Here is a 7599-nt window from a genome sequence, read left to right as displayed (position 1 = left end):
TTTTTTTTTATGTCTTGATAAGTTGCGTCAATTCAAATCTGGTATAGGAACAAAAAGAGGTCAATACACGTCTTCTAAAATAGACTAGTATTTTAATTAATGCAAACCACTTCAATGGTAAATATGATGTTCGTATATATACGGGTCCACTGAAATACCACGCAGGGCACTCAGAGAACTGAGCCATTTGTTATAAGTTCTTCTTCAAATACTCTGACAGAGATAGTTCCCGCTCCCTGCTGGCCTATCAGAGTAGAGACTGAGCATGGTTTAGACTTACTCAGCCTATCGTTGGTGCACAGGCTGGTCCCAGCCCCTTGGCGCTTCACTGTTGCCAGGTGTTTAGTTGTTTTGCAACTTGTCCAGAGAGTCAGCACTTTTGCAGTACACATGTCCTTGAGCGCGGTTTAACAAAGAGGCAGTGTGTGTATGTGAGACACAAGTCTGTCTCGGCCTGCCCCCTAATAGTTCCTCACATTAATCACAGCTTGTTATGTTGACCAATCTATATCAGTACAGCACAAACCTATTATGTTTAATCATTAATGTATTCTTTCTAAGCTAGGCATCACATCTAGTTATAAGAAAATAGAACCCCACAGTCTGAAGCATAGGATGTTAATTTACTGTACATTCCACCCACTCTTTTGCTAGTTTAATCCCTCCAGTCTTTTCTAGACCCAAGCTCCCTACCTTTTTGCATGTTGTACAGCCCAACTTTAAATTCTGCATGACAAGCTGGTAGAGCACGGCGCTTGTAACGCCAGGGTAGTGGGTTCGATCCCCGGGACCACCCATACACAAAAATGTATGCACGCATGACTGTAAGTCGCTTTGGATAAAAGCGTCTGCTAAATGGCATATTACAAGCCAGGGGTTATACGTTTGCTTTTTCTTCAACAGCAAATTGCACCTGCTCCGAGCACTTCGTGGGTGGATGCACTGCCCCCCCCCAGCTCCCCGTCTCCCTCTCCCACTGAGTCTGACTCGATTGCAGGTCTACTAGCTAGTGGAGGTGCCGCTGGTGATGCTGAACTGGCGGCATTAGCATCGCCATCAGTCTCCTGAGTGGCGCAGTGGTCTAAGGCGCTGCATCGCAGTGCTAACTGTGCCACTAGAGATCCTGGTTCGCGACCGGGAGACTCATGGGCGGCGCACAATTGGCCCAGCGTCGTCCAGGGTAGGGGAGGGAATGGCTGGCAGGGATGTAGCTCAGTTGATAGAACATGGCGTTTGCAACGGCAGGGTTGTGGGTTCGATTCCCACGGGGGGCCAGTATAAAAATTTAAAAAATATGTATTCACTAACTGTAAGTCGCTCTGGATAAGAGCGTCTGCTAAATGACTAAAATGTAATCAGGAACAGTTTGCCCCTCACTCCTCTACTCCGACACTGACAGTTCTCTGGCTCGTTCTGGGTTCGATTCACCATCTTTCTCCGGATTTTTGGAATTGAAAAATGTCAAACTCGATTGCTTTTTCTTATCAATGTATTATATGGCTTTCCCACGATTCAAATTCAGTAGGGAAACTAGACTAGGCTAGGTGACGTGATTACGTAGGGACCTCTTCACTAGCTGACCACCACTATCAAGACCAGAGATGCCAATTTAGCAACTTTTCAGACTACCCTGGCAACTTTTTTTTCAAACAGCACCTAGCAACAAATATAGCTACTTTTAAAAATCTATTTGGAACTTTTAGCAACTTTTGAAAAGTGACTCAAACGCTAAAATGCACGCATTTTCCCACTAAATGACACAAAAACGATTTTCTCTGTCACACACTCAGTCACAACACATGTGCATGGCTGCAAACTTGCATTGTGAGTGAAGTCAGCAGCAGGCGCTCAGCTCGTGCACAGGCAGCAGCAGGCCAGCCAAGCAGCACAACAACCTGGAGAGAGCTGGAGAGAGATGCCTAGCGCACACATCATTATTTGAGTTAAGTTGCTTGTTCAATAAGATAGAATATATACCTTGTTATTAGCTTGTAATTGTTGATCAGTTAGGTAGCATGTTAACTAACTACCAATACACTGCTTAAAACTATAAATGTTCAGAATGTGTAGGTTTACTAGTTAATAAGACAATAAATAAAATGTAATTGTTCAATAATGTGTAATGTGTAATTGTTCAATAATTCAATGTGTTGTGTTTAAAAATAAAAATATCTGATCATGTAAAATGTGTTGTGTTTATATTACTTTTACAAATAAAAATATGTGATAATAAACAAACAAATCGAAACTAACAAATGTCAAATCATATTTGTCGCGGAGATGGCCAGTCAATTTCAGTAACGTTATTGCGTATTCTACGTAATGACGCAGTTTACGTTATTACGTAATGATGTCATCACTCAATGACATCACAACGTCATTTAGCAACTTTTGGCAACAAATCGACCTGCCTCTAGCAACTTCCCCTGAAAATTAGTTGGCAACACTGACCAAGACCTGTGTCAAGATCAGTTACTTACCCCACTGGCCCTCCCCCATAACCTCTATGCACAAATAAGAGAGCAGATCTGGAATCAGTGTGGCAGGATAGTATGATTACATAGAAGAATCACCGCGCTTTTACATGATGGTCTTTCTGGGGGGCGGGAGAAATAACGAGGAGGCAACATGATTTAATGCTGATCGCTTTTATTAGAACATCTACAGTGCGAGCAATGAAATAATTAAGAAATCATGCCGCGAGAGGTACCGGATCTGGGCAAATAGTTGCCGGAACAAACAAAGTCAAATCTGAGAGGTGCTGGATCCTGTTCCAGCACTTCAGTGACCTATTGGTTGAACAGAGCGAGCGAACGAGGACATCTCTCTCACTCTGGTTAGAGAAACAGGGTGTCGTCTTTCGCCTCCGCAATCCCCCTGAGAGCCTAAAAATAAAAAGGGGGCGGGCTTGGAGCTGACCTTTACCCTGTGAGCATGTGCAGGTGACAGGTGTCCATCCCTGGGATGCAGCTGGCTCCGAAGAGCGTGGGGGGAACATCATTACTGTGTGTGAACATTGTCACAAAGTGTGTGCTTGAGACTATCAGGAAGCAGGGGTGGGTGGAAGCAGGGATGCGTGATTATAAAGCAAAATGAAGGGTGATTATAAGGCATCCCAGTCAACATCACAGACAAGTGTATGACATTGTTAAGTATATGAAAGGCCTTGAGCGTATAAGGCATCCCAGTCAACATCACAGACAAGTGTATGACATTGTTAAGTATATGAAAGGCCTTGAGCGTATTAGAGTTGATTTCCAAAAGCAGAGGATTTCAGATGGAAGTCGACGATAGCAGTCAGGGGGAGGTGCATCTTCGACGATCCAAAGTCAGACGCTGTAGTGGTTTTCCAACAGCAAGGCTCATATCAACATGGCAGCGTCAACCAGGGTTTGGGGTCAATTCCAATTTACCTTCCAGACAATTCAGGAAGTAGACTGATATTCCACATCTCTTCAATGCTTTTAAATAAGGAACATGTGGAATTGGTTTTTACTTTGGGTTTACTTTCTGAATTGACTTGAGACCAGACAGGGTCATTGTTTTCTTCCCTCAATCATTTCACAATCAAATTTTACCCGTTGAATGTGGACACACATAAAATTATAATTTTTTTGTATTACAATGTTTATGAGATGTTGTATGAAAATATGAGATATCTCATTAAACATGTGAATATTTGCATATGGTCTTATCCAGAGCGATTAGGGTTAAGTGCCTCTCAAGGGCACATTGACAGAGTTTTCACCTAGTCAGCTCGGGGGTTCGAACCAGCAACCTTTTCGTCCCTGGAATAACGCTCTTAACCGCTAGGCTACGTATCAAGAAAATCAATTTTCCTGGACGCTGGAAGTCAGTTTAAATATTTTGGTTTCATTTTGTTAAAACAGTCTAGGACCGGATTTATACATAGCAGATTGTGGATAAATCATTTTTTAATCTTTCGATCTGTAAAAAACTTGAGGTATGTCAAATGCATTTTTTGCACTTTTATAAGAAAATGTCATCTAGAATAAACATTTTACAACACATCAACATTTCCTGTGTAGAAGTCTTGAGAATATGTCTAAAGCCGGGTGTACACGAAACGATTTTTGCCACGATTTAGCTGTCCCAGACAAGTATTTGAGATCCGAGACAAAATCCCCATGTCGGTGCCTGCTCGTTAAATGTGAGCGGATCAGAGATGCAATCCGAGGGCTACCGATCTCGTCTTAGCAGTCCGAGACGTCCGATTACTAATTCGGATACGTTTAGTTTGCACTTGTCTTTAACCAAAGCGTCAAATCGTTACAGCTCTGAAGTTCACAAGCAATGTCATTCAATTCAAAATGTTTGCTAGAACTTCAGAGCTGTAACTCTGTATGGGAAGCGTGAATGTGTGACTGAACGTTTAGGCTGCTTTGAGCCACGGCTCGTAGCTACGTTAAATCTAATCACAACACATTGTTTTCGCGAGACAGCGTGGTATCGACAATCCCCACAACCACGTAAAGAATCTTGTAGTGTGACCACCGTTTGTTCCGCGTTGTTAAGTGTGCGCACCACTACGTTGGCAACACAACAACAATTACATGAAAGACGGTCGTTTAATGTGAGAGGCTCAGTGATTTGAGGATTTTGAAAGTCGTGGTGTCCCTCCTGTGTAAGGATAACCACAACATTAGGTGAATGTAGATGCTTCTGAAGCTGAGAAAAATGTGGGAAGTCCGACTTTGGGGAAATGTCAGTTGAAGGCAAGTACACTGAATTTAGACTACCAAACGCCAAAAACACCTAACTCAGACCCAATCACTATCTCTTCAAAGTCAGTTACTACATAGTTCAGTTAACATTCTGTATAAAATTTGCTTTGAATTATGTGTTTCAATGAGCATTGAAATTATGAATGCATGTATATTTAAACGTGGTTACAATTCATGAAAATGTTGATAGTATGATAAACTAACAAAAATATAAATGTATCAACTTCCACATTCTTTTAAAGAAGATACTAATATTAATGGACCAAACTACAAAATTGATAAAATGTATTTTAACTCTGTGGTGCGGCAGGTAGCTTAGTGGTTAAGAGCATTGTGCCAGTAACCGAAAGGTTGCTGGTTCTACTCCCCGAGCCGACTAGGTGAAACATCTGTCGATGTGCCCTTGAGCAACGCACTTAACCCTAATTGCTCCTGTAAGTCGCTCTGGATAAGAGCGTCTGCTAAATGACTAAAAATGTAATGTAAATGGTGCCCAACCCTAGTGTCAACATAGCTGGGTGGATCAAATAAACATGACGAATAAAACCTACTACGGGAAAGAAACTGATAGAGACAAGCAAACTTTACATTTTATTTCTTTTTTCTTTTGCCAACACTGTCAGACCTGCCTTTTAGAGAGTGACGCTCTCAACCAAGAGAGCTAAAGAGAGAGAGATACAAATACCTTTAATTCAGAGAAAGAAAACCTCAATGTATTTTCTTTATTTTGTTGTACCTTTTATGTGGTGTAAAAAGCTGCCCGTCGTCGAGGTCCAAAAGCATGTAAAACACTGGCTGTGTCTGAACTGGGACCCTATTCCCTAGATAGTGCTACCTTTGACCAGGGCCTGTAGGTAGTGACCTATTTAGGGAATAGGGTGCCATTTCAGATGCAGCCACTAAAAGTTACAACAGGAAAAGTTGATTCATTTGGCATGTTACAGAGTATGGTTATCGTTTCAGTTCTCAGGAGTAGCAAACACTTGATTCACACTATAGGGCCAAACCGAGCTGTACTGGACTGGTCTGGTCACGTCTCCATTTAGTGTGAATTAGGCATCAGATCTGTGTCTCCTACCCAGAGAACCACAGGGTGGTGCCATTTCTGTGTAAGGTTCATCTATACAATAGATTCGGCCGTGGTCCACAACTACCGTGTTGGGAGTTGCGTGTGCAGGTTTTTGTCCCGACCCAGCTCTAACACAAATTAATAAACTAATCCTGGTCTTGAATTGATTTGTTGACCATGAGTAGGCTAGATTAAAAAATCAGGTGCGTTTGAGCTGGAACAAAAGCCTGCATCAACACTATGGCCCACCAGAACCAGAGATGGCTCACGGGCTTAGCTAAGGCAATATGAGTGGTTTAGCTGTAAACGTTCTGCACACCGTCGCAGAACGTTTGGCAACGGAGAACTAAAACAAGCGTTTCTTATTAGACAAGTTCAGGTAGTTGCCTGCCCGTTTGATTCCGTTTAGTTTCCTAGTGAATACGACCCAAGAGAGACACCAATATGAAGGAGGACAGATCATCATGTAAGAAATGATCCCAGGCCAGTTTGTAGTTGTGTAGCTTATACTGGTTAGGGTTTGAGTGGGGACCACAGATTTGAGAACAGTCATATTGTTCCTCTTACTTGCTCAGTGAAGGTACAAGGCACCACAATTAAAGCAGACCAAAGAGAATTTCTTCCAAGAAAGCCAAAAACTGGTGACCTGTACTTGACAACCGGTGGCCAACTAATAACTTCCACTGGGTTTTATCAATGAATAATACCAGAAACAATAGCACTACGAGAATTGATCCAAGACGAATAACGGTAAAAAAAAAAAAAAAAAAAAACATTGTTACAACACAAAATAAAATCAGTTAGACCCAGTTGCTTTACAGTATGTGTTATAATAACCTGTTCCCATAGTAACAGAGCAACCATCCCTTTCAATGTAGTACAGCACCAATGACAGGTAGCTCCAGGTCCACAGACCAGACCCCCAAGAAGTTGGACACATTTTGGCGATCATTTCAATAAAAAAAGTTTTCTACAGTGCGAAACATTGTAGTTGTGTACTGTAATTGCTGAAAATCCAAAAATGATTCCCTCACGATGAACAGAATATAAAACACCAACTAGTAGGCTAGCTATCGGACCTAATACGTGACGTGTGTAATGCTTTAGCTACAAAAGGCTACTTTGTGAGAAGAAAGACAGTGGCTAGAGAGAACAGTCTCTGCTAGGTAGTGGTTTTTAAAGGCAACGTGATTTCAATTAAGTTTAGCTATAGCCAAAGTGACGTTAATTATATTTTAGCATTAGCTTAGCTTCAATGCTAGAATTACATTGTAGCGTAGAGTTAGCTTAGCATCACTAATAGAACTACATAGTAGCATTAGCTTGAGCTTAGCTTCACTAATATATAATTACATTGTAGCATTAGCCATTAGCTTAGCCAATTTAACTCCAATGGAGCCTTGGCTAATGAATTTACAGTGTAGTGGGGCTATCAGCTTAGCAACGCAAGGGATTTCTGTTTGATGCTACGGCTTCATTACATAGATGGGGAGAGGGGGAGCTGGTTGGAAGTGTTGCAGGCTAAAAGGCAGTGGTGGCGTTTTTAAAGCTCTTCTTCCCAGACTTCTGCCCAGTCCCAAACCAATCCCTAGCCCCCTAGATAGTGTGCACTAGGTAAACAAATGGCCCCTAGATAGTATGCACTAAGTAAGCAAAATGGCATAAATTAACCTAAGCCTATAAGGCTAGAGGGGTGATTACCATATTGTTAATCCTCTCAGAATCAAACAAATGTCTACTAGGTGACAAGGTGCTAGGAGCCGATTTGGGATTGAGGCTGAACGA

General features: G+C 41.9%; 1 protein-coding gene across 2 annotated transcripts in view; it reads right to left on the bottom strand.

Moving 5' to 3' along the window:
- Nucleotides 1-5323: 5323 nt before the first annotated feature.
- The window catches only part of LOC121561666 (recombining binding protein suppressor of hairless), a 21320-nt gene continuing 19044 nt past the window's right edge, over nt 5324-7599 (bottom strand). For both annotated transcript variants that reach the window (XM_041874196.2, XM_041874195.2), the window contains exon 11: nt 5324-7599. This exon is cut by the window's right edge and continues 1944 nt beyond it. The gene's annotated coding sequence lies outside the window, so the exon portion shown is untranslated.

This window comes from Coregonus clupeaformis, unplaced genomic scaffold, assembly GCF_020615455.1.
Source record: "Coregonus clupeaformis isolate EN_2021a unplaced genomic scaffold, ASM2061545v1 scaf1848, whole genome shotgun sequence".
In the NCBI taxonomy this organism is placed as follows: domain Eukaryota; kingdom Metazoa; phylum Chordata; class Actinopteri; order Salmoniformes; family Salmonidae; genus Coregonus; species Coregonus clupeaformis.
Note: the sequence above shows the minus strand (reverse complement) of the source record. Positions and strands in the feature narration are given on the sequence as shown.